We start from the raw sequence: 27,146 nt of genomic DNA, 5'->3' as shown, positions 1-27,146 counted from the left end.
ATCTATTTATTTATTTATTTATTTATTTATTTATTTATTTATTTATTTATTTATTTTGGAGAGGTTTTTTTTTTTGCTATAGGGCACATGCGTTTGCCAGACAGAGAGAGACAGAGAGACAGAAAGCGAGAAATCACCCTCGGGGGGGGATGGCCACGCCACAATCCCTTCTCCTCTCGGGATCTTGGGCAGGCACGCACACGCGCCTGGCGTCTGGATCCTACATGGCCAATCAAGTAGTACAAGCCCTGGACTCCAGGACTTGAAAAGCACACTGGGCACTTTTGTATGCATGCCCAAATCCCAAAATGAAGGAGAAATGGAAGAAAAGGGGTTGAGGCAAGACCATGCTCCATGGAGGATGCTTTCTTACTTTCCCCTGTCTGTCTTTCTCCAGTGAGTTCACATCCTCTCTGGTAAATTTTTAAAAATAGAAAGAGACTTCACAATGAGAATTGCAAGAGGAGGTACTCAGTAAGAGGGCTTGGGAGAGTAGTTGTCACTGTAGCTCTTGTTATTCTTGTTACTCTCATTGTTTCTCTGGTTGACTGATCTGGGAGGGAGAAAATGTTCCTGACTGAATAACATAGTAAAAAAGAAAAGAGAGAGAGGAAGAATATCTGCCAGAAAGAAAGGAAATAGTGGGATAGGAAGATAAGGAACTGATCAAGAAAAATAGAAATCTTTACAAGGAAAGGTAAAAACCAAGTAAAACTAGGCTGGAGAATGGCAAAACAGAAAACTCCAGGAGACAGCAGGGTGGAGAGAAGAGTCATAGCAAAACTGCCAAGCAACCTCACGAGAATAAAATGCCTCCTTGCTCAATGGGACCACGGCTATACACAGTGGTGAGTATGGTTTACAGAGATCTCTGGATTGAAGCATGCCATCCCTAATGCCAACCGAGTGCTCCAGGAAAGATGTGCTTGCTGCTGTGTTGCAAGTATCTAAGGAGAGTATCTTTATAACCACACTAAGAAGATATACCAGATGCATACGAATTCTATCAGCACATTTGTTCTCCTGCTGCCTCCTCGTTTAAGGGAAAGTAGAGAGAGAGTAATGGGAAATTTAAAAATAAAAAAATTAAAGCAAGTCAATTCCAGTAAATTCATGTGCAGTGCGAAATTATAGAAGTGCTGGGGACAGGAGACATGAGGTTTCTTCTACCATCCTTCAGAATTTCAAATACCAAAACATTTGGCCCTCCTAGTCTAGAGGATGCCATGCATATTTCAGGGGAAACTTCTGAGAGTGAATGTACTGCTTACACAAACGAACCTTGCCAAACCACAACTAACCACTCGAGTTTCCTCAAAGAAATCAAGGAATTCCTTGAATAATACTACACTAAGATCCCCACTTTCTAGTGTACAGTGGAAAAGCATCTCTAGTTCAATATCATAAAGGAATGACTGAAAGACCCTTTAATGAGGCCCTACTCCATCTTCAATAATGTAGATTCTACAACCCACCTCCTCCCTTACCCAACGTACCCAGCTACTTGGATATAGAAACGCTTATCAGCCGGGAAACAAGATTGCTCACAATGGAAAAGAGACCTCAACTTCTAAGTGGTCAGGACACTGATATTAAAAGGACCTCTGCCTCTCACGACCTCTATGACAAGAGGAAAAAAAGACGGATTTCTTGAAACACTGAGAAATATGTCAGGCTATTCTAATACAACAGGCACGTCTTCCTAGCAAAGATACTTTAGCTCTGAACAAGGACAGAACAAATCCCAAGAGGGACAAGCAATGGGCGGAGGCCCAGCTTGCGTAAAGCAGCCCCACTGAATAAAGAGAAGGAAATGAGAAAGAGATGATAGGACAACATGAAGGACAGAAGTTGTGGTTGACGAAGCAGTTGGCAAAGATGTATCTGTCTAAGGAGCTTGGGATGGGAGCTGCCAAAGCTGGTGTCAAAGGCATGGGAATGGGTCTGGAATTGGCAGTGAATGACAAGGGTGGAGAAGGGATTAGGAAACAGACTTTGTGCTTCTGCAATCCTATCTGCTAGCTTAAATGCAGCTGCTCCTGTGAGTACAACGAAACTGTCTCTCTTTTTTATTGATAGTGTGGACTGTTGCAAAGAGCTGCTGCTTGGCAGTATCTTACATAACACCATGATTTCTCAGGCAAAAACACTGCTGCAAGGTGAAACTGTGTTCCCTGAATGGCTTCTGTCAGCTGAAGGATAAAACATGTGGAATGTATCCTACATATCAGTTTTTAAACCATCTTCATCGACAGTCCTATAAATTCCTCAAATGCTCTCTCAGGACAGAGTTCAGTGAGAAGACAATGCTCACTTTATAATTCTCAGTTAAATCTTGAAATACTACAATTAAAGAATAAACCCTTTCAAATCTTGCTAAAAGGAAGTGCTCAGAAAGATAGAGAAGTGAATCTAAACCCCCTCCTATTTTTTGTCTTTGAGCTGCCTAGTTACTGACACTTTACATATTCATTACTGGCCCTTTTGCAGAACTAAGCCCCCAAACATATTTTATTGAATTATCATTCTTTTCTTAAATTTAATTATTATCATCATCTTTTATACTACATCGAATCACGTGTATCTTTACAGTGTATTGTATTCCTTTTGAATAATCATTCTTTAAGAAAACACATATTGGAGCTAAGCAGTGGTGCAAGTGGACCCACACTGAAAAGGTCTTTGGTTCACATCCTTGGACCTCCCTAGATGATGCTTACAATCAGGGCTGGCTGAGACTGGGGTAGGACATGCTGTAATGAGCTTGTTGGAGGTCTTTCGCTCTCTCTCCTCTCCCTCTTTCTCTGAAGAAATAAACTAGTAAACTCAAAAGATACAGTTTTTTCAGACAGATTCCCCCCCTACCTAAGAAAGTGCATTTGGCATCAAAAATTAAATTCAACAAATGTTTACAAAGCTATACAACTTAGTATCTGAGCTGGGAAGAAAGAGAGACCAAATAATCATTAATTCTTCACCATCAGGGCTGTTCCTGTGTCCATACAAGCATACAGGTTATCTAGGTTTTCTGTGACCAATTCTAGCAAACCAGCAGAAAGACCTCCCAAAGTATTATGAGTGAGGAAGAGGGGAAAACAGGTGCCACTGAGTTCAGGATTTGTCTTTTTCCTCCTCTCTGCCTATTTCTGCCCCCTTCTTAATACACAAACTCAAGATGAAGATAAATAAGAGACGAATGAGAATAGATTAACAACAGGATATATTGATCCTAAAAATAAACACAAATGCAAGATGTATCAAGAGATAGAAAAAGTAAATTTTCAACACTTGAATATCCCACATAGGACCAGGGGGATATTCATCCACGAAGATTACTGTATAATTCCCTGGAGAAGAAAAGGAGAAATTCACACATATGGACCAGAAAAGTTCCTTCACTGCATTTTATTGTCTTCTCTTTTATTCTGTGACAAGATCAGTAACAATGTGGAATACTAGGTGATATGTTAACACACGTCAGTCTATTCCATTGTGGAATAAGGATTAGGCAGTGCCAACCAAGCAGCTATCGAGTAGATATTCTTAATGTCATATTTCTTACAGGATACTTTAAACAATGCAAAATATAAATTATTATTTTGCTACTACTTGATAAATCAAAATAGCCTAATGATCTTGCTGTCCTAATATGATCATAATCATAATTTAGGAGAAAGAGTGGTGAATACCCATCACGATTATGTTTCAGCAGTAACAAGATTTAGAGATACATTTCCCTTTGCTTTGGGTAATTCTCATTTAACAGCTCTTGGCCAACTTTTGGTCTTCATGGTACAAGATCAAGACATAGATGTGAACCTAAACTGCCTCCTGTTTTGGTCTTTGACTGACCTGGTTACTAACACTTTCAACATTTGTCACTGCCCTTGTGCAAAAGTGAGCCACCTTTTATTGAGTTACCATCCTTTAAGAAGACACAAATACAGAGTATTTATTGAGCATCTATCATGTGAGTAGTCCTATACTCGGTGATTTTCCTGTGTTACATCCTTTAATTCTCACAATCGCCCTCCATGTAAATGAGTATTGCCACACACCTCTTAGCAATGAAGAAACGAGGCACACAGAGACCAAATCGTCTGTGTAAAGACACAGCTAGTAAGAAGCAACACTGACATTTAGATGATCTCTGCTGCTTCTAAGTGTAGCTCAGAATGGCTGGACTCTTGTGGCCATTCTCCAGGAATTCTACAGGCTAACAACCAGAACATGTCATGTTTATAACAAAATGAGGTAGAGCGATGCTAATGTTTGGCAGAATTTGATTGCTCACTTATGTGTAACTGGTAGGAATCATTAAGACTGGGTTAAGGTTTCTATTAGTTCTGGGGATATGTTTTTTGTTTTAGTTAGGTGTTTGTTTTTTTGTTGTTGTTGTTGTTGTTTTTCAGAAGGAAACAAGAAGAGCAAACTGACGTGGAAAGGCAAGCGTGAATGAAAGTTCAGTTACCCTCCCATCACTAATGAAAATGATCTCTCAAAGGCACAGCCATGAAACTATTAGCTAGTCAGGAAAGTTATGATGCATTTTTTTCTCATATAAAAATATGCCATGACTTTCCTGATGACCCAGTATGATGATTCTCTGGAAAGACACCAGCAGGGACTATTTTAGTATTTTTGAATGGTAGCAGAAATGTATAGTTCACGATATAGAACAACTCAAATCACATTATAATGACCTGAAAGTATATTGCTTCAACAATCACTGAATATTACAATATTATATTTTATAGACAATAAGAATTCAGTTGCTTAGCTGTCTCTCTTTAGACTAAAGAGTCCTTTGATCATATATCTTGCCATATATATATGAATATATAATCAACCATTAATCAGGAGTTGCTGTGCTAGGTGTTTGTAAGTACTGGTAATCTGGTTCCTGCAGTGGCAATTCACATCTGATTAGCCCCAAGTCATATTTACCCAATCCATTTGAACATAAGTACAGTATCTGCCTTCAACTTTGACCGGGACTTTGGACCTTAGGGTGTCATTTACTTTATTTTGAGGAAACTCATAGATTTTCCAAAAGAATAAAAAAGCCAAGACCAAACTGGTGGTAGTCCGGGCAAGGTAACTTATATAAGGTCGAATTGTTTAAAATAACAGGGTTTGGATTTGGGACCTTCCAACAGCTGGCCAGTAGAGGGCACTGTGACCAGCTAGATACTTCAATTGCATAGGGAGATGATGGGATCCCCCTGTCATTTCTAAGATGTCATTGTTATCATTTGCTGTATAAATAAGTGGATGCCCTCTGAGCATATTACTGCCAACTGCTATGCCAGAGAAGGACCCTTTGCAGGGTGTTAAATATGGCTGACAGTCAATAAAATAATGGTTAAACTTTACTTAAATCCAAAGTACCCTCACCCTACCTTGCTGCCATTTCTGGTGTTTGGATAACCAAGTATCAAACTTGAAAACCCCCCTAATATTATCATGCTGTCTAAATGTAGAGGTTGCATATTTAGGGGCCAAGAGACAATTTAGTGGTCTACAGTGGTTTCCAAAATGCAGAGATAAAATCGTCTCTAGAGAACCTGTCTGAAGAAAGACAGTGTTAAGGAAGCTGTATGACCTGGGTGGAGATTTTTTAAAATATATCTCTTGGCAGGTACTTTCCAGTCAATAACAGTACCTTATCTATTAAAGAAGTTCATTAGGCTGATCTATAACTTGGATATATTTTCAGGACAAATTGCTTGCTCTCATTCTGACTTCATGATTTTAAAGCAACTTTATGATCATTAATTTGGTGTGTCAAATACCATGGCACCAAGAAGATGTCCTAGATCCTGAACACATCACTCCAGCCATTGGAAAGGCATTTGCCCCATTGTAAATTAATGTATCAACCTCTTTGTGTATCATGTATTTCTTGGGGATTTAGTGCATGTGTTAGCAGCCAAGAACTTCGGAAATTCTGAGCAAACAATCCAGAATGCTCTCTCTTGCCCTTAAAACATACAATTCTCACAAAGGAATATCCAGTGAGACTTTAGCTGAGTTGTAGCTGGCTTCCCTCAGCAGCATCTTCTTTTCAAAGGCAGAAAAGACAAAATGTTCCCCCTGCCTAAGCACTCGCTGATTTCCAGACTTCCTCCAACAGCACTGTGTGCTCTTGACAGATCTCTCAAATGCCTCCCCCAGCATTACAATTATGTTGTTTTCTGGAGAGCGGTAGTTCTGAAGCCAGATGTTAGAACAAGGAGTCGTTTTATTGTGAAGCCTTGGTAAGTGTGCTTCAAATTTGTAAACGTGATAACTTCTCATTCTAGCACCCCAAGGAAAGGTGCTCAGTCTGTCTCATTGCATTCAAATGCCCTGGAGCACACTGAACACAGAACAAAGATCTCCAAATATTGGATCACAAAAGCAAAATATCCTTCCTGGAACAGATGTGAGATTCCAGACCCTCGAACACAAGAGATCACATAATTTCTTTATGAAAGAGTCATTGCCTCTTTATTTCCTTCACTGGGATGCTCCAAAATGTGGTCAATAGCAGCCATCTTTCACCATCTTTTCTGGAGCCTAGTCCTTTCATAAAATATATCACTTCACATTAATGTATCTGAAATATGTATCCAAATGATTATTGGGCTGAGTCTGTGGCAAAGCAGTAATACGTGTTTGAAAGAAGCCAAATCCTACATGGCACCAATGGTTTAAATCTCTGGCTCAGTCAGCCTGAAACATGCCTGATACACGTGCAATGCCCCTAGATATAATGGGCTGGAGGACTGGAGGAGGGGGATTGTGTCATGACTAGATCCTGCAGAGGGCGCTTCCCTCTTTTTCATTCTCTCTCACTCTCATGTGAATGTACATGTGCACTATAGAAAAAAAAAAATTAGTAAGCACCTAGATGGATCAAGTCTGTCTTATTTGTCAGTGTAAACTAGGCATAAAGTTAGCCTCAGACTTGTACTTGCAGACCAGTAATTAGAATGTATACTTGAAAACATTGTTGAACTAAAAAAAGAATATAAATTATAGTTAGCACTTAGCTGGTGGCAGACACTCCCTGGGAGCTTTTGACATATTTATAATTTCTCCCAGCTATCTTGCAAAAGAATTATGATCTAGTTTGTATTAATGAAAGTTTAGATGATATTCTCAAGGTCACAGAGTATAAGCAAGCCATGTCTACCTGATGTCTAAAGACTGTTTCCATCAAATACTTCATAATCCTCACAACATATTTGCTCAGTTCTGGGATCAATAAAAGACTTTAAACCAGCCGTCCCTCTTTGCCTCAGTTTTTTCATCTATAAAAATAAAGTTAGCACGCTAAGTGATTTTTGAGTTTCCTTCTGCTTGACACATGTATGACTCCCTGTGAATGCTACAGCTAAAGACCACACTACCAAATATACCATGTGGGTGCCTTAGGATTTGTAGAAGCCTTTGAAATCCTAAAGCACAAAATCCTGTTTATAATCTATTGATTAAACATTCTGTTAGCAATTACCTTTAATGGGAAATTATAAAAATTGAGCCTGGAGGGCAACAATTCTCATGGCTCTTCCAAAAAGTTTGAGTGTAGTCAACAGGAAAAAAATAAACAAATGTTACTCAATGAATCTAATTATAGTCATGTTACTCCAGCGTACTCTCTAAAGGCTGAGCCTGCAGAGAATTGTCACTGTCATAGTTCTAATGGTTTCTTAGCTATGTGTTGTGCTTAATTTTTCTTTCAATGATATGTCTTCCTTACATAGATGAAAGTGTCTGAGAGTGAAATAATACAACCATGATTTTCAACAAAATTCCAGGATCGAATAATCTAGTTCATTTAAACTAGATGCCACGTTAATATATTTTGGCTTTCAATAAGGCAAAATAGTTTTGTCGTTGGCATGATATATTTCTGGGAATGTTAAGTAGTTAAATTCAGTCTCAGGTTCATGCCCTGTTCTGCCACACACAAGTTAGAGAACTTCCTGACCCCCTCTGAGCCTCAACTCCTCACTGATAACATGAGTACAGTGTTCACCTTGAAAGTCTAAGGTGGTTAAGGTGCTGAACTCCCACATAGCCTACCGCAGTTTGAGTCTCAGACCTGATGGCTTGCATTCTCACTTTCCCTCTGCCTTTCCCTTTTCCTCTCTCTGCCTCTTTCTCTCTCTCATGAGTGCACATGCCCTGTAGCAAATTTTAAAATGATGATAATGATAAATAATATTAAATAAATAATTATTTGGGGAAAAAAAGGCTACTGTCCAGGATCAGTAGACAGCATAATGCTTACGTTGCTAGACTAACTTGTAGTCAACTACAGTTTGCATCCTGGACCCAACGGCTTAAACTTCACACTGGGCACATGTGCATATGTGCCCAAGATCCCAAGAAAAGAATGGAGGAGAAGGGATTGTGGTATGGCCATTCCCCTGAAAGGTGATTTCTCATCTTTTGTCTCTCTGTCTCTCTGGCCAGTACATGCACCCTATAGCAAAAACAAAAACAAAAAAGTCTACTGGCCAACAAATGACACGGAGGTAAGGTGCTAGATCCTACATGACTGACTACACAATTCAAGTTCAGGACCCAGTGGCTTGAAAATCACACTGGGTACATGTGCATGTGTGTGTGTGTGTGGCCCAAATCTCAAGAGACTGGAGGAGAAGAGATTACAACATGGCTATCTCCCTTCAGTGGTAATTTCTCGCTTTTAGAGATAACAAAGAGGGAAAAAAATCCATATTGTGGTCTATATTCTTCTGCATTATTTAAATCTTACATTTGAAAATATATAATAATTATATAATCATAGTGAGATATATTTTAATAAAGAGGAAACATGATGGGCCAAGCCCAGAGGTGTACCCAAAGACAACATCCAAAGAACATGGGGTTCAACCTTGAGTTATGTAGAAAAGTTAGAACTCTTCTTGAGAGAAGTATTTCCCCTATTCAGTATCAGAAAATTGCTTTCAGAGTACTTCAGAGTGCCAAAAAATATGAGGGATTGGGAAGGAGAGGCAATTATTACCAGAATTGTCCTGAAACGTACTCTCCTTAGTAGAGGAGACAGAGTCTTAGAATGACCCACAGAATTCAACTGTTCTATTTATTCATGTAGGAGAGTTGTTTCTCAAGCCAAAGAGTATTCATGGAAAGGAATCATTCGGAATCCCATAGATTAATGGCAAGACAGTGCTGGGAGGATGCAGGCTTTGAGAAGCTGTTCTGATCTTTAAGATTGGGGAGCACATTTCTCATTAATCACTGTAAAATTAGAGCTCAGGAATAAAAGCAGCTGGCTTTAGAATGAGCTGTTTTCCAAGAGTCATTTATTTATTTGATATTATGTCACTGATAAACTGTGCCAACCTTGACTCTGTGTGATTAAGCCAAGTATTTCAGACGCACACCACGGCCTCTGGGAATGCTAAGGCCAGAGCCCTCAGCCTTTGTCAGGGACTCCAAACTGTTTGGGCAGCTCCTTGATAGGACTCTGGTGTAGCTTCCAGAGCTTGAAAGATAAATTATGCACGCGGAGGGACCTGAAGTAAAGGGAAGGAGATGTGGGGTGGCACAAAGAAGAAATTTTACAGAACCAAATCATAGAATCTTATCAGTCATGGAATCTTACCAAATCCATTGTTTTCTGAAATTCAAGTGAATGGAGTGATACATATAACAATAGTACCTACCATTTGTTGTGGGCCAGTCATAGGGCAAGCAGGGCACTGAGAGCTCTTTGTATACTACTTCCTCGAACCCCCACAACCCAGTGCAGGCAACTGTGTCATCAGGCTTCATCCTGTGAGTTCTCGCCAACTGCAGAGTCCAGTAGAGAGGCTGATGATGGAATCATTTGAGATAGATACTCAGTTCTGTTATAGACATGTCAAATATCCTTTGGCAAATCATTCGATTTCTCCGCTCTCCAGATTCTTCTCTTTAAAATTGGGTATATTAATTTATAAGATCGCTATAAGGATAAAATGACATAATAAGTATAGACGGTTTCAAAGAAAATGTAGTATTCAGTTGATACTGAACCTAAATGAACAGTAATGTGGAGTATATTAGTCAGGGTTATCTAGAAGGAACTGATAGTGATGTATATATAGATATATGAGAGGGGGGTTACTAGGAGAATTGGTTGGTGTAATTTATGGCTTCTGAGTAGCTCCACAACTGGCTGTATGTGAGGTGGAGGCCCCAGGATACTAGTAGTGTGGCTCAATGCGAGTTTGAAGGCCAGGGATGTAGAAATGCCGAAGGTGTAATGCATTCTGAGGCTGAAAGCCTGAGAACCCGGGAATATGAGTACAAATGCTGGAATCCATGGAATCCTTAGACATCCGTTCTGATGTCTAAGGCACCAGAAGAAATCAATCCCTACACTCTAGAAGATACTAATCTACCTTCTGTATTTACTTTCTCTGGGCCCTCAGCTAATTGGATGGTACCTTCCCATATTGAGAGATCTTCTCCCCATAGCCCACTCAGATTTACAGGTTAATCTTCTCTGGAAACACCCACACAGACACACCCAGAATGACATTTTATCAGGTTTCTAGGTATTCCTTCTTTCAGTCAAGTTGACACCTAAATTTAACCATCACGGGAAATATAATATTCTTCTAACACTCAATCAACAACCACCACATATAGACACACCCACATCAGAGCCCGTCCTCAATGCTGCGGGCACCAAATCATCTCTCATTTCTCTCAAAACAAGCACATTCTCAACTGTTCCTTGAAATATCATTGTTTTCATTAAAGTCCAAGTATTTGGAGACATTGAAGGGTTTTCTTCATCCATGTTTATTTAGGTTGCCATGTCTACAGAACTCACTAACATTTGGAGGTTGTTAGGAAACAGCCACAGCTCTCAGGGGAAGGAAACGGGGTGAGACCTCTCTGACCTGACAGGGTTGACACAACTTCAATAGCTACAGTGAGTTGCTGGGAAATCCAGCCAAGGGCCATGTTCCAAAATGACCTGCACAATAAATATCTTGGAAGACAAATCAAGAAACACCAAAAAAAATGAGACTAGTACTCAAATCTTCAAAACACAGCAGTAAATACCTGCATTATTATTATTAATTAGTTTATTTATTTGGAGAGATCTTGTGATAGGGTGCTTATACTCACCAGAAATAGAGTCAGAGAGAGAGAGAGAGAGAAAGTGAGAAATCACCCCCAAGAAGGAATGGCCGCACTGCAATCCCTTCTCCTCCATTCTCCTCCTGGGATCTTGGACACACACACACACACACATTTCCATTGTGAGAAACCATGTCAGCAATGTGGAAATCTAGTGACATAACCACTATGCCACCTGCTGGCCCCACCTGCATTATTTTTTATACCATACTGACTGTCCATCTTATGATTTGCTTCCAATTTCCACCATCCTGTTGACCATGCAAGCACCAAATAGATCTCTTCATATAGGCGACTTATCTCTTCTCATCCATCTTAAACAACAATGGAACTTGCATCTAAAAATGGCAAGTATTTTACAACTCACAAAAATTCCAGTGAAAAAGAATGCTTTCCTCTTATTAAAAAAATAAATATTGTAAACCTTAAACTCCCTTTGACTGCCAGTCCTAAACATGGTTATGTGCTTAGGCACACATAGATACACATGTTATCATCGTTTTATGTGTAACATCAATTTCGTTACATTGCACACATTCTGCAGCATGGCTTTCTGTGATAATGTGTTTGAAAGCTGTATCTATGTTAACTAAGAGGAAATCTTCTAAAAGTTCACAAAAATGCATATTCTAAAAAACATTTGGCATGAATTTCAAAACCTTTTGGTACTAAAATAAAGTTATACTTTAATTTCATTTTCCACAAATTGTTTAATGTTCCTACATATAATTTTTTGTCTACATCGACTCTGTTCTATGAAACTTGATGAAATCAACTGTATCCTATTTACTGTCACTTAGAAAAAGTAGAGACAGTTTCCACTTCCAAGTGAGAAGAGGAACATTAAGAAACAACTGTTGTGTTGGTTGCAGAGACATCAGATGTCCTAATCCTTGGTTTAATGATTCAATCCACACTTGGCACTGTCAGAAATTGGATAAATCAGCCTAGAAGAAATAAGTAATAGTTTTTAGGGCTTCAAAACATAGAATCATAGCTTTTCTGCTGGAGGAGCCAGAAAAGATCTCACATTCCAAATCTTTTATTTTGTAGATAAGAAATTTGAGACTAAGAAAAGTTCTTCATTTATCCAAGGTTATATACCCTAAGTATTCTGACTTTGCCCCAATATTAGGGCTTTGTGTTTGTTTTGCATTCTGTCTCAAAGACCTCAGAAGTAATCAATAAAGCAGTCCATATTGAAAAAAAAAAAAAATGAAAGCCCTTTTAGCTCACCAGCTACAAAAGGTATAGTGTCTGACTAATTCTGTAGCTGGGACACTGCAGTAAAAATGACATGGATATTTAGGAAACCAGCAGTTAGCATAATGGCTACTTCGTTGGACTCCCACGTAGTCGACTGCGGTTCGCATCCTGGACCCGGTGGCTTAAAACTCACGCCGGGCACATGCGCATGAGTGCCCAAGATCCCGAGAGGAGAATGGAGGAGAAGGGATTGCGGTGTGACCATCCCCCCGGGGGGAGGGTGATTTCTCGCTTTCTGTCTCTATGTCTCTCTCTGTCTGTCTGGCGAGCGCATACACCCTACAGCAAAAACCTCCCCCCCCCCAAAAAAAAAAAAAAACCACATGGATATTTAATCAATCAGCAGTGAGGATGATAGATTGCTTTCAGTCAGTTACGAAGGCCTAGCAAGTCAATATTTGCTCAGGCAAGGAAACCAGAGGACTGGGACCAGCCACAGATCACATCTGTGGTGAGAATGATATTTAATTAAGTGAGGCATGTGATACATGTTCTTAGCACAGCACCTGGTACACATATGCACTAACTACTGTATATAATGTAGGCATTTCTATTTAAAGATGCCCTCTTTGCTAGAAAACCTCGCATTGTTCTGAATTGGAAGAAACCAAGGTGCACGAAGTCCTGCTCGCCAGCACCCTAGCCTTAGTCAGCCTTCCCACAGTTGTTTTATTTTAATCAGAGAGGGGATGATGATGGTTTATGGTGAGTACAGAACCATTTGGGTCAGTTCCAGGAAAAAGCAAATTCTCCTTTATTTCATTAGGAGAAGTATCTTCCCATTGTGGAAGTCAGCAATTTTACTACCTGGCATCGCTGCTTGGTTATGAGTGGAAATGGTTGCTAATCCTCCTCCCTGGCCAGCCCTTCTCTGAGTCTTCAGGCAATTGCCATCTGCCAGCTGGCAATGAGTTCTCGAGTTCAGAGATTCTTCTCAGGTTTTTCACATTTGCTATATTAACAAGTTTATCCATTTGATTTTTTCCAAGGCCTTCTTTATAAATGAAAAGTAAACATGCCATTGTCCTTGGATAAGAGCCTCTTTGACCTTCTCTCCGAGCAGCTTATGAGAAGCAGATGCTCTGTGGTTAGAATTTGGACCCAGGGAAACCCATGAGTGTTCTAATCACATATGTGTAAACCAGATGTTGGCTGGGGTATCCTGAGATGTTGAGATGTAGATAAAATCAGCTCCAATCCTCCTGACCCATACTCAGAGTAAAGCTAAAATATTTGCCCCTCATCCAAAGTTTCCTGCAAATTCCTCAGCAGCCTTGTCTTCAGGCTCCTAGGCTTCCGGGTCTCATGCCCTTGTTCTCTCTGCTTGGTGCTGAATTCCCCCAAATGTCAAACTTAGCTTTATTGACAATTTATCATCAATAAAGCAAACATATCCATAAAGCATGTATAATTGTAATTCAGTTAAGACTTCTGGGGAGACAGAAGGCTGTTACATCACAACTTGAATGCATTCCTGTTCTTAAATGTGTTCACTCCACCTCAGGGACTTGCCACTAGCTCAGTGTCCATAAGATCAGTTTCACCTCATCTTTCTGGTTTCTTTTTATTTTTGGCCAACATCCATTTCTTCTTCTCAACCTCTTCACAAGTCTCCACTCTCCACGCACTATACAAAGCCACTCAATGCTCCCTGGATAGGACAGCTCACCTTAATCCAACCAAATTCAACAAAGTCTTCAGTAAGACCATACAGTCCCACTCTCCTTAGAGGTCCATTTCCTTAGCTAATGGACATTGATTTGTTTTTCATTTGGGTACACATAAATCAAGTTCTTGGTTTGGAACAGGACCAGAGGGCCACATTGTTCATACTGAGGATTTTGTGAATGGTACTCCCCAAAGCTCCCCAGGTCCACCTGTGTATGACTATTTACAGCCTCTGTGAATGGGACCAAGGAGCAAGGAGTGAACTGGTGGAGCTTACAGAGATAGGTAATGGCAGGGACAGTCAAGGCACAAAACAGAAGTGAGATAAGTGAAATTGTAGGAAGGGCAATAGAAATAGGAGATGGTGAGAATGAGAAGCAAGAGCTGGAAGGAGAAGGGAGTTGGTTAATGACCAACAGAGAAAGAAGAAATAAGTGAAAGAAGGCAGGGCTGAGGGGGCACCGGGAATGAGGGAGTTAGAGAACAGAGGCCACTCTGCTCACATTTCCTCCTGGTACTGCCATCCTGTTGTCCGTAGGTCAGGCAATGTGGTCTAACAAAAGAGAAACTGGGCTTGAGCTCTGCTGAGCGTCTGCAGGCAGGCCATTGGATCTCTCTGCTCTGTTTGGTTCAGCTCTACAAGACAGCAATTATACTCAATGTAAATAGGTTCCTTCCAGTCATGATTCCATGTCTTCATGAGATAGAATAACTAATACCTCACTCTCTCACCTTTACTTGTTCCTTTTTTTTTCTTGTCTTCTTAATCTGGCTGTAGTGGAGCCAGAAGTCAGAAACCTCACACTGAGTCAAGGTCCACACAATGCTGCGCTACCTAACAGCAACTCAAAGACCCCAAGAAAGAGAGATGTATTTTTTTTAAAAAAAGAGAGATTTTTGCTATAGGACATGTGCACTTGCCAGGGAGACAGAGAGGCAGAAAGCGAGAAATCACCCACCAGAGGGAATGGGAACTCTTCAATCGCGTCTCCATCATTCTCTTTTGGGGATCTTGGGCATGCACCCACACACACCTGGCATGAGTTTTAAGCCACCAGGTCCAGGACTTGAACCGCAGTTGACCATGAGGAAGTCCAGAGACATAACCATTACTCCATCTGCTAGACCCCAAATGTATCTTTTTAATCAAAATTCTAACCACTTTCAACTATCATATCAGATTAAATCATGTTGAAATAAACAATGTTTAATGCTTTACCATTCAATTGAACCTAAAAGACTGTTTATCATTGGTGCCGTGGTTGGTGTGGATTTACATGCAGATGTAACAGCCTTGTTCAACACATATCAAATAGCAGAGGATAAGGCCTTTGTTACATGCTATGAGGGATTCCAGAATAAAAGTAAAATGGGTTGATAGGTCAGGAATATCCCAGTCCTGAAAGGGTAGGGCTGGCAATTAGAGGACCAGACTAGGGAAGTACCAGAAATGGAACGGGGCAGACTTCAGCAGCCCTTATAAAAATCCTTACCTTCGCAAAGCCCTGGCTCTAAAACCTTTCAGGGGAAAACAATTAGAATTAGAGAATCTAATTCCCCAGATGCTATCAAGGGCTGGCAGATATTCTTTTTAAGGCAACACTAATGAAGCTATGTAAATGAATCTCTAAGTCTATAATTTAAGTCTTCTAATAGACTAAAGGAAAATATATATTGCAACAGAGGTGCCTTTTCTGTGCCTCTGAAATTACAATATACAAACTATATATATATATTTCCACGTTTGTATCAACCTGAGTTTATTTATTGATTTATTTATTTGGTTGCTTTCAGTGTTTTGCCATGTACTGATACTACAGAGGGGAAAAAAATCAGGAGATAACCTTTTATCTCCTGAAAAATTAGAGGATAAGGAAAGACTAACCAATCAAGAGTCCCAGGGATGGGGAATCTTGGGGCCAGCAGGTGGCATAGTGAGGGGCTGGACTCCCACATGGCCGACGATGGTTTGAGTCTCGGACCTGACAGCTTGCTTTCTCACTTTGCATCCCTTCTCTCTCTCTCTCTCTCTCTCTCTCTCTCTCTCTCTCTCTCTCTCTCTCTCTCTCTTTCTCCCTCTCTCCCCCTCTCCCTCTCCCTCTCCCTCTCTCTCTCCCTTTCCCTCTCCCTCCCATTCCCTCTCCCTCTCTCTCTCTCTCTCTCTCTCTCTCTGGTAAGTGCACATGCCCTGTAGCAAAGTGTTAAAATAATAATTCTAAATAAAGTTAAATAAATAAATGGGGAATCTCACTGCTCTATTTGGGGGCAGATTTTTGTACCTATAGGGCAAGCCTAGTTTTAGCAGCCTAAGTGTCCTGGAATTAGGTCAGAACTAGAACAGCAGTTACGGTTCTCTAAATTTTAGTGAAAACCCTGAGAATAAGTTCCATGGTCTAATTTATTTGGGAAATATTATCAGATTATACCACTGTCTTTAATAGTCACAATACCTACTAAAGACTCTAGGTGGCTCTGTGGTACAGTGATAATGTGGTATTCAGAAGAAGCTGGATTCCACATGGCAACTGTGGTTCAAATCCCAAGCCCAGTCAACCTAAAACATGTAGGGCATGCCTGAGTGCCCAAGACCCAATGGGCGGGAGGAACGGAAGAAGGGGATCTCTATATAACCAGACCCTGTGAAGGGTCTCTTTCTCATTCTCTTTCACTTTCACAGGCTCTCTCATAAATTAACTTGAGGGGTTTTCGTGGATTTTTCTGTAGTACAAAAATAATAATGTGACTCAATAAGCTCAGCTGTGCCCAAACCCATTGTTGACAGCATTTTTGTGTGTGTGTGTGTAACATCTATTAGCATATTGCAGACCTAGTATTCCAAGAACACGCTTTAGGAACTGGCCCTATCATTCCAATGCTCATGATTACCCTCTCATCTGCCACAGAAAGATAAACATAAAGTTACCCCTGGTTGGCGTCGACAGATGAAAGCAATTATGATAAAGGGAAAGGAGTATGTCTCTTTAATAGGTGCTTCCATTTGTGCTCTACTCTGCCTTTGTCCCTTGCATGGCCAATTGCTTCTTACTGATATTTCAGGTCCTAACTAAAATGTCGCTTCCTCAGAGACATCTTCCCTGACTACACCACTGGAAGTGACTTCCAATCACCCCATTCCTTCCACTCACACAAATCCCTATTCCTCACCTTACTATAGAACCCTGCCATCCATTTATGAGCCAGTTCACTTGGATCAAACTACATTATCCCAAGGCTCATCCTAACAATATCAATTTATACAAACAAGGGGGAAAGTTGATTTGGAAATATGTTAGTCCCGATCTTTTGGCTTTAAAGCCTGCTCTCCCTGCCCAACAACAACCTCTATGTTCATTCATGAAAAGCCTGTGGGTAGGAGAAGGGAATCTTCTTGATGCAGCTAAGGTAGAGATTTGCCCCTGGTCCAGTCAACCATGGTGAGGAGGTGGGGTCCTACCATATAATTGTGACCTACTGTTGTCTATACAGTTTGGGAAGACACTAAATAACACATCTGAGCAATGGTCAAAACCTGTGGAGTACAGAAGAGAAATACAGCTGTAAACGAAATCTAGAAAAGTTCTGCTCATTCAAGACATATTCAGCATTTCCTCCTTCTCATCTCTCAGGAAGGTCCCTGATGCTCATGAAACCTCCTAAGCAGCAACGACCTCTTGCTTCTTTCAGAGAGCAGTCACACGAATGCACATATCTCTTGGCCTTGTGATTTTTGTGAATAAGCACCTCTGGAAGTATGGTGCCTAGTTTCTACTAGATGTTCAATAATTCTTTAATAAATGGATGAGTAAATTCATGTCTGAATGGATGCACCGGTTAAAAAATGAACTGGTGGCTGTAATTGAGGGCGAGTAAAAGGAGAGCAAAGAATCGAACTGAGCTATTTTGGATCAGAGATTAGAGGTGGTGATCTATAGTCATGGACAGAGAGAAGTAATGTGTGAACCCCACTGACTGGCATGTAAGGGTCAAAGCTTCAGTAAGTGTAGCAGTTGTGACAAAGACATTGGTGACGGTGATAATGATTTCAACACTTGGTGAGGAAGCATTTAAAATATTTTTGACTTCTCATAAAAAGATGAATCCTGTCCAATGCTTTCATCATCTCTCCATGTACTTAATTTTTTTTAAAGTTACTTTTAAATTTACATTTAGTCACCATATATCTTTACACTGTACAACATGGCTTTTTTCCAGCATGTACACAGTGCATATTAGTCAAGTCAAAGACATTACCTTATACATTTTTTTTTAGAGATTTTTACTATATGGTCCGTGTGCTCACCAGACAGACAGAGAGAGACAGAGACAGAAAGCAAGAAATCACCCCCCTGGGGGGATGGCCATGCCACAATTCCTTCTCCTCCATTCTCCTCTCGGGATCTTGGGCACACACACACATGTGCCCGGTGTGAGTTTTAAGCCACTGGATCCGGGACGCGAACCGCAGTTGACTACTTGGGAGTCCAGCAACATAGTCATTATGCTAACTGCTGGTCCAATCTTATACATTTTCATCAGCAGATAACTTTTCACTTTTGTGTCTATTAAATGTGTTGTTGTTTTTTTTTTCTTGGTTCCCCTCCCTCCTGCCCTGTTACCCCATTGCCCTCCCTGACAGTGTCTCTAGTATCTATATTTGCCCTCCTTATTATTATGCCTTCCAATCTCTCAGCTACTGCTATAGAATGCAGACTTTTGCTATATATTGAGTGGGAACATGTAATGCCTCTCTTTCATAGCCTGGCTTGTTTCACTTAGCATTAAATATTCCATATTTATCCACTTTCTATCAAACATCAGGGTCTCATTGTTTTTTATGGCTGAGTAGTATTCCATAGAGTATATATCCCACATTTTTTTTAATCCACTTATCTGTTCTTGGACATTTGGGCTGATTCCATATCCTAGCGATTGCAAATAGTGCTATAATAAACATGAATGTGCAAGCATTTTTTATCTCCACATACTTTTAAAGGTCACTTTTCAAAAAGACTACTTCATTCTGTCCTGTGGGAAGATAATTAAAGTTACAATATCTGCATTTCAGACGATTCTTTAACCTAAACTGAAATTTAAATCAAAGAACAAATTCCACGTTTGTCCTAAACATCTTGAAGCTCTTTCGGTCTTTAGCAAGAGGAGGGTAATCCAATTTTTATCATTTACTTTGCATGAATACAGCTGCTTCCTTTTGCTGAAGCAGCTGGAATTTATCTCATTTCCAAAGTTTTGCTTCAGAATTTGGCTTTTTCTCTTTTTTTCCAGGCCTGGTGTAAATAAGGACATGGGCTAAGAGAATAAGAACATAAACGAAGAGCAGCCAGCTAAGGAGTTCTAAAGTCTGTTTTTGTTATGAGCATTGCTGGGACTCCAACCCATTGCCATTTCCCAGGGATGTTTAGATGTTGGATGGAAGACAAATGACAGAGTATGTAGAAAGCAACCTGTGTTGAACAAGGATGGAGCTCTGAGGAGACATGGACAGTTCTGTGAGGAAAACTAATTGTGTATTAAATTAATTGTATATGTTCTCGGAGTGGTGACCTTACCAGAATAGAAAGGAAAAGTCATAATTTGAGTAATGTGAATGAAGTCTGTTGGAGCATGACAGATGTCCAATAATCCTGGAAATAGGCTAAGTATTGCATTGTTCTCTGAAAATAGATGTTGTCATACTAGACCTCAGGCATTTATTTATTTACAGATGCTCCTTGACTTAGGAGGGGGTTACTTCCTGATACACCCATCGTATAGGGAGAATACCACAGGTCGGAAATGTTTTTTTTTGGGGGGGGAGAGGTTTTTGCTATAGGGCGCATGCACTCCCCAGACAGACAGAGAGAGACAGAAAGCAAGAAATCACCCCCAAGGAGGGATGGCCATGCCACAATCCCTTCTCCTCCATTCTCCTCTTGGGATCTTGGGCATGCACGCACATGCGCCCCATGTAAGTTTAAGCCACCAGGTCCGGGACTCAAACCGTGGTCAACTATGTGGGAGTCCAGTGACACAGCCATTACACTAACTGCTGGTCCCAGAAATGTATTTAATACACCTGACCTACGGATCATCTTAGCCTAGCCTAGCCTACCTTAAATGTGTTTGGAATACTTATATTACCTTCTCTTAGGCATTAGCCTAGAATTGGGCAAAATTATCTGCCAAAATTATCTACATTATAATAAAGCATTGACTATCTCACGTAGTTTATTGAAAGTGAAAAACAAAATGTACATATAGTTACTTGAAGTATAGTTAGTACTGAGTGTGCATCACTTTCATACGATCATAAAGTCTAGCATGTTAGGTTGAGCCATTATGAGTCAATAACTGCATTTTATTGATTTAAATGGACAAAAATCTCTATCAATCATGTACAAGTTTTGAAATATGCATGCTTTGAAATTGTGAAGTGTCTAAATTGAACTAATTAACACATTATATCACACACTTTTATCTTTTTTCGGTGGTGAGAAGACTTAAAAAAAATATTCTTAGTGATTTTTCAAGAATACAATACATTTTTATTAACCATAGTCACCATGTTGTATAAGAGAGTTCTCAAAATTATTCCTCATAAATGAAATTTTATATCCTTTGATCAACACCTCCCTGACCCTTACTCTAACCCCAGTAATTACCATTCTCTCCACCCCTATAAGGGACTTCTGTTATTGACTTTCCAAATCAGGAACATTTCTGAGAGCTCTGTGAGATGTTTAGAAGAGGAAAAGGAAGTTGCCTTCCACACAATAATGACAGTGATGGTGATTCTATAATAATTAATCTTAATCATTAACAGCAAGCATAATTATCCATTATACTTGAAAGCACATAATTATAGGCAGTTGGGTTTAATCTCAATTCTGTCAATTATTAGCTATATGAGCTGTAAGTTATCTAATGTCTGTAAGCCTCAGTTTCCTCATCGGTGGTGTGGAGTCAATAATCGCATCTACCTCATGGGACTATGTGAGGATTAAATCAATAGTGTCTCACATGGAATAAGTGCATAAATATTATTCTTGAGTTCTATGTATCTGACAGAATAAAAGTAATTTTACGTGTTCTTTGTCAATTCAATGAACTACCAGGGTGTTCCTAGAGTTCATGGAAAATGCATATTATAAAAAAACTATGCATGAGTCGAAACTTTTTTTGTACCAAAATAAACTTGTACTTTAACTGAATTTTTCTGAGGAACTTTCTGAAGTCACCTTGTATGATCTTTAGTTTGTAGACGGAAGAACCTGGGACTTAAGTAATGTGCTCAAGATCAGACTTTCCAAAAGTGGGTTGGAAGTGAGTTATTCTGACACTGAAGTCTCTTTCTTAATCATGGTTCTATCCTACATCCTGGATGATGGATAGTAGTGGGGTGGGTGAGTAGGAGTGGATAATGGAAAATAGCATAAAGTAAATAATCAAATAGAGTCAAAGCAGTTCACATTGTGATTCATATCACAAATTGAGAGAAAAAAAAGATTTATGAATTACGATCTCTCCAAAAAGGAGAGGTTCTTAGAACAAATGTCATTGTGCTTTTCATATTTCTTCCAAACAGAAATATTTTTACAAAGAGAAAATCTGATTAAAATGAAAAACCTATTTAATGAAGATTCAGTACATTTGAATGAGCCAAGGATGGATCTTGGATAATGAAAGATGGAAAGGTTGGAGAGGGAGTAGAGAGCTGTGTAGTACGGCAGAGGGTTAGCCAATGGTAGGCAGTGAGGACAGTGTATCAGTGAGAATACAAATAAGAATGAAGGCGATGTACCCTGATCAGCTCTCTCCTCTCTCTCTCTCTTAGTTTACGTATTTCTTCTGTGACACAGAGATAGGCCCTCTCAACAGGAGTTTCACACCATGATCCATCCCTAGTCTCAGCTGGCCCAGATCACGGGCAAGCTTTGCCATGTGCTCAGAGAGGACCAGATGTGAACCAGGACTTTCCCATGTGGGTTCAGCATCACAGAGTATTACATTACTGCTGTGCCACCTTTTGGCTGCTTTACATTTTTTCTTGTAAGACAGCAGAGCCTGGATAAGCACCTGGTCACAGTTGAAGCCTCAGGGAAGCTGACTTTACAGTGGAATTTAATGTGCATAAAATTTACTCAGAAGAGCCTCAGAATCACCTCTGATGGATGGTAGAAAAAGAAGCATGACCGGAGAGAGGGAGAAATTGAGCTGTAAAGCAAGACCTACAGCCTCAGCTGATCTCATGGGGTAATTTGGGCTTGGCCCATTGGATTTGACCTGCCTTGGGCCAACCTGGCTGGATCTTTGTACTCTGGCCTGTATCTGTCACATGTGTGAGATGTGGGTGAGGTGGCTTTATGCAGCTAAGGTGGTCCCTGCGAGGCTGAGAGCTGAAGACTCTCTGAGCTCCTTGTTGTTGAGACAGCATTCCTTCCTGGAAGGCCCTTCCTTATACCTGTATCTCACTGTCCAACATGGATGTCAGGGGGGCTGTCATGTTTCTTCCTCTCTTCAGTCAACCACCTGCATTAGCACCACTCAAAAGGGGCATATTTCTGGGCTTAAGTCCTGCCCTCTGAGTGAGAGTCTGTAAAGGTAAGGCCCAGGAGTATGCTTTTTGATAAACACCGCAGGTGACTCTGGCTCAGTGTGAAAGTAGAAAATAATTGTACATAAGATAAAGAAATAGTTCTTGCCAAACAAAACAGATACTTGAAAATAAGTGAGACTTTCCAAAATCTACTCCTAATCTTACTATTCAAAGCAATTTACACAGTGAATTCCTCCAGCCCCCTCCACGATTTTCCTCCATGAGCATGCAGGCAGTGTGTGCAGCTGCCCATCCATCCTGCACGTCTGCCAGCTGAGGCCCACAGAGGTGCAGCCACCAGTACATCAAGACAAGCCTGGCAGGCCTGGCACTGCTGGGACTGAGTCATTGCCAGGAAGGTCCATAGGCTCATTTGTGCCTATCTTCTACAAAATCATTTTTGCTTTTGAAGAATCCATGTGTTACTATAGAACAATTAAACTAAATCATTGCTTTGTCTAGGGAAGTTCTGAGTGGACTTTAAATAAGCTCCTGGCCACACGTGTCCCAAACAGCCTAATATTTGGAGAGCAATTTAATCTTTGTCTGAATACTTTCATGCTTCTACACACAGCTGTTTACCAGAAACCCATCGTCAAGGCTACTGCCATCTTTGCTCCCCTCCTTGCCTTCCTCTGATGAGGTCTGGGACTAGGAATGACACACTGACTCTAAGCCCTAGTGCTTAAACTAAAATTGGACCAGCCAAACAAAATTAAACACATGGCAAACAGCAATAATTTCCTTCCAAAAAAGTAAATATTCACATTGGTTAATATACACTGTAAGATCTGACAAGGTTTATATGCTTTGACCCCATAAATTCACCTCTAGGAATTAACCTATTGAAAAATATGAAAAAGTTTGTACTTTGTAGATTATTGATATCAAATTATCTGTAACAGTGACCAAAATGGAGAAAAGCTAAACTGTCCCCATAGCCTGATAATGAAGGGAGCCAGGCTGACCACAGATCAAATCCCACCAGCCTCAGAAACTTGAAAAACATGCCAGGCACATGTGTGTGAGCCACAATTCTCAACGGGATGGAGAAATGGAGAAGAAGAGATTTCAGAGTGATCGTACTATATTGGGGGTACTTTTCCCCTCTCTGTCTACCTCTCCATCCCTCTTTCTCTCTACTGAGGCATATTCCACCTGGTAAAAAAAAAAAATTAAAAAAAGGAAAATCTAAAGCTAAATATGCTCCAAAAACAGAATAACTGAGTATTCCTCATAGTTATTAAAATGCTTGGGTGTCTTGGATAACAAAGAAAAATATTATTATTAATATTAAGTGAAAAGTACAGGATACCTATTTGTTTTATATAAAATAAATTTAAATATGTTTGAAAATGCTAGAAAGAGATACCCCAGTCAGAATGACTAAAATTAAAAAAAAAAATTGATAAGTGCTGGCGGGGGGTGTGATGAAAGGGGAACTCTTCTACACTGCTGGTGGGGATGTAAATTGGTCCAGCCACTGTGGAGAACAATTTAGAGATTCCTCAAAGATCTACAAATAGAACTACCATATGATCCAGCAATTCCACTCCTTGGTATCTACCCAAAGAACAGAAGAATTCTTAATCAGAAAAGTGCTTGCACATTAATGTTTATTGCAGTATTATTCACAATTGCTAAGACATGGAACCAACCCAAATGCCTATGAACAGATAAATGGTTGAAAAACTGTGGCACATATACTCTACGGGATACTATTCAGCCATAAAAAATAACAAGACCCTGGCTTTTGACAAAAAGTGGATGAATATGGAAAATTTACTGCTGCATAAAACAAGCCAGGCTATGAAGGAGAGACATTGTATGTCTCCACTTAATATATACCAAGTGTCCGTACTCTATGGCTGAAACTGAATGACTAAAGGATGTAGAAACATAGTAAATGGTTATAAATATCAGATACAGTGTGGGAAGAGGGTAGGTGAAGGAGTAGAGTATGAAGAAGGACATTAAGGAGAAAAATAGAGAGGCAAGTCATTTATGGGATAAAGAAATGGATTATTATCTATTGAAGGTAATTTTATAGTATTGTTCACTAGACTGGTGAGAAATGTACACATGTTGGAATATTCACTTTGCAAACTAAGTAACATGTGATTGAATGTATAAAATAATTTGAAAGAAAATAATTAAAGAAAAAACATCTGAACCTGAAAAAAAAACATGCTACAAAGAAAATTGAAAATCCATTTGTCAAAATGATAATAGCCTTGTGTCTGGATTAATAATCTGTTCTTCTTTAACAATTTTAACTTTACATAGTAAGTTTGTAATTTTTCAGAAACACATGAAATTTAAATCAGTTCTTGAGTTTCTCAAGTCTCATTCTGTATATTATCAGAGAAGCCCATTCAAATTTAGATACCTAAATATGAAGATGGTGTTTGCTTTATAGAGATAACCTGTTATATGAAGTGATGTATTATAGAAATAAACATCTGTTGTTAGAGGTATAATCAAGTTATCAATTGCCCAATAGTGTGTTTTTCTCTTCTTTTTTCAGCAGTATATTAGCTGTTGGTAATTCCCAAAGGAAGTAGCCCTTCTCTGGTGATAAAATCATAGCCACAGGCAGTTGCTTCTGAAAAACAGCCTACAGCTACCTGCCTCTAAATAGGTGGTGTCTGCAGATTGCTTTGTTTTGTGAATATGGATGTCTCTACAGGATTCACAGGTGTTTTTTCTGGCCATTATCTTCTCTGCTTGTTCTGTCATGGAAAAACAACAATAAATTTGATCATATAGCAATAAATTCATTTACTTAAAGATTATGAACAAAATTAAAAGGATAAAAGCTTTAAAAGCAAATCAACTGGAGAAAAATGTGTCTCAAATAGGCTAAAGAAGGTAATATCCTTTATTAAAGAATACATACAAATTAAAAAGAAAAATAGTTTGCACATGATTAAGTAAATAGCTAATAGAATTAAATTGAATAAATAATTTAACATTTAACAATGAAAATTTAATGATTCTTAGTATAATATTTAATGATGATACACATACAATGAAGCAGATATTTTCATACATTGATGTTGGGAATGGAAATAGACATCATCATGCTAGAAGTTAGCAAGGTAATATGTATCAAGAATCTTTAAGGTAATTATACTAAAATAGTCTTTCCCTCACTAGTAATGTAGGCTAAGATAGCAATCAGAACTTAGTCTGCTTTTTAATGCTATGAAATGAATCCTCCAAACTTAGTTGCTTAACAAAATAGCAATCATATATTTAGCACACAAATGTGTAATCTGAGCAGGGCTCTGCAAGGAGGATTCATCTATCGTCTATGTAGCATTAACTGGGCATCTTGAGTGGAAAGATTCACTTCCAAAACACTTCACTCGGCTGCCAAAGTTGGGTCACAGCTATCAGTTGGGAGCATAACCAGGGCTAAGTTTCTCAGTTTCTCTCCCTGTGGGTCTTTCTACAGGCTGCTTGTGCTTCCACACAGCATGGAGGTTGGGTTGCAGCATAAGAATCCCAAGAGACAGGAAGTAGAGGCTGCCATTTTCTTAAGGCCTGGTCCCTGAAACTGACAGAATATCCCATTGTTCTAATTCAAAGAAGGAAACTAGACCTTACCTTTAGATAGGAAGATTGTGAAAGAAGATAGGGGTCATGTTATAAAACAATCATATAAATATAAATATAAATGTTTATTATATGATATTTATTAAAGTCTTATACGTGTTAGTGAAAATAAAACAACTGAATATTCAACATTAGGGGAGTAGTTCATGCTAAATTTTAGAGTAAAGAGAAACATCATGTTACTTAAAAAGGTTATTCCTTCAGGTTAACATTGAACCTTTCAGCGGAAACAATACAAGCAAGGAATGAATGGGAAGATGTATTCAAAATATTAAAAAAAAAAAATTGAGGGGCCAGCAGGTGGCATGGTGGTTAGAGGTGCTGGACTCCCACATGGCAGACCATGGTTTGAGTTCCCGACCTGGCAACTTACTTTCTCACTTCCCTTCTCTCTCTCTCCCTCTGCCCCTCTCTGGCCAAAATTTAAAATAAATAAATAAATAAAGTCAAATAAAATAATTCTTTTTAAAAATTTCAACAAAGATTATTATATCCAGCAAGATTAACCTTCAAATGAGAAGAAAAGATAAAAATATTATCAGATAAACAAAGTCTGAAAGAATTTACCAACACCAAGACCCGCTCTTCAAGAAGTACCAAAAAAAAAAGGGAGTGCTAAAGAAAGTGTGAGGAGTGCTAAAGAAAGAGTGCCAAAGAGACCAGCAGTTAGCGTAATGGCTATATCACTAGACTCCCATATAGTGAACCACAGTTTGAGTGCCGGACCCAGTGGCTTAAACTCAACGCTGGGCACGTGTGTGTGCGTGCCCAAGATCCCAAGAGGAGAATGGAGGAGAAGGGATTGTGGCGTGGCCATCCCCCCTGGGGGGTGATTTCTCGC

At 39.5% G+C, this 27,146-nt stretch overlaps 1 pseudogene; it reads left to right on the top strand.

The window, feature by feature from the left end:
* The first annotated feature begins 1,760 nt into the window (after positions 1-1,760).
* The window catches only part of LOC102473326 (proteasome subunit alpha type-1-like), an 83,391-nt pseudogene continuing 58,005 nt past the window's right edge, over positions 1,761-27,146 (top strand).

The sequence above is a fragment of the Tupaia chinensis genome, unplaced genomic scaffold, assembly GCF_000334495.1.
Source record: "Tupaia chinensis unplaced genomic scaffold, TupChi_1.0 Scaffold000050_1, whole genome shotgun sequence".
NCBI lineage: Eukaryota > Metazoa > Chordata > Mammalia > Scandentia > Tupaiidae > Tupaia > Tupaia belangeri.
Note: the sequence above shows the minus strand (reverse complement) of the source record. Positions and strands in the feature narration are given on the sequence as shown.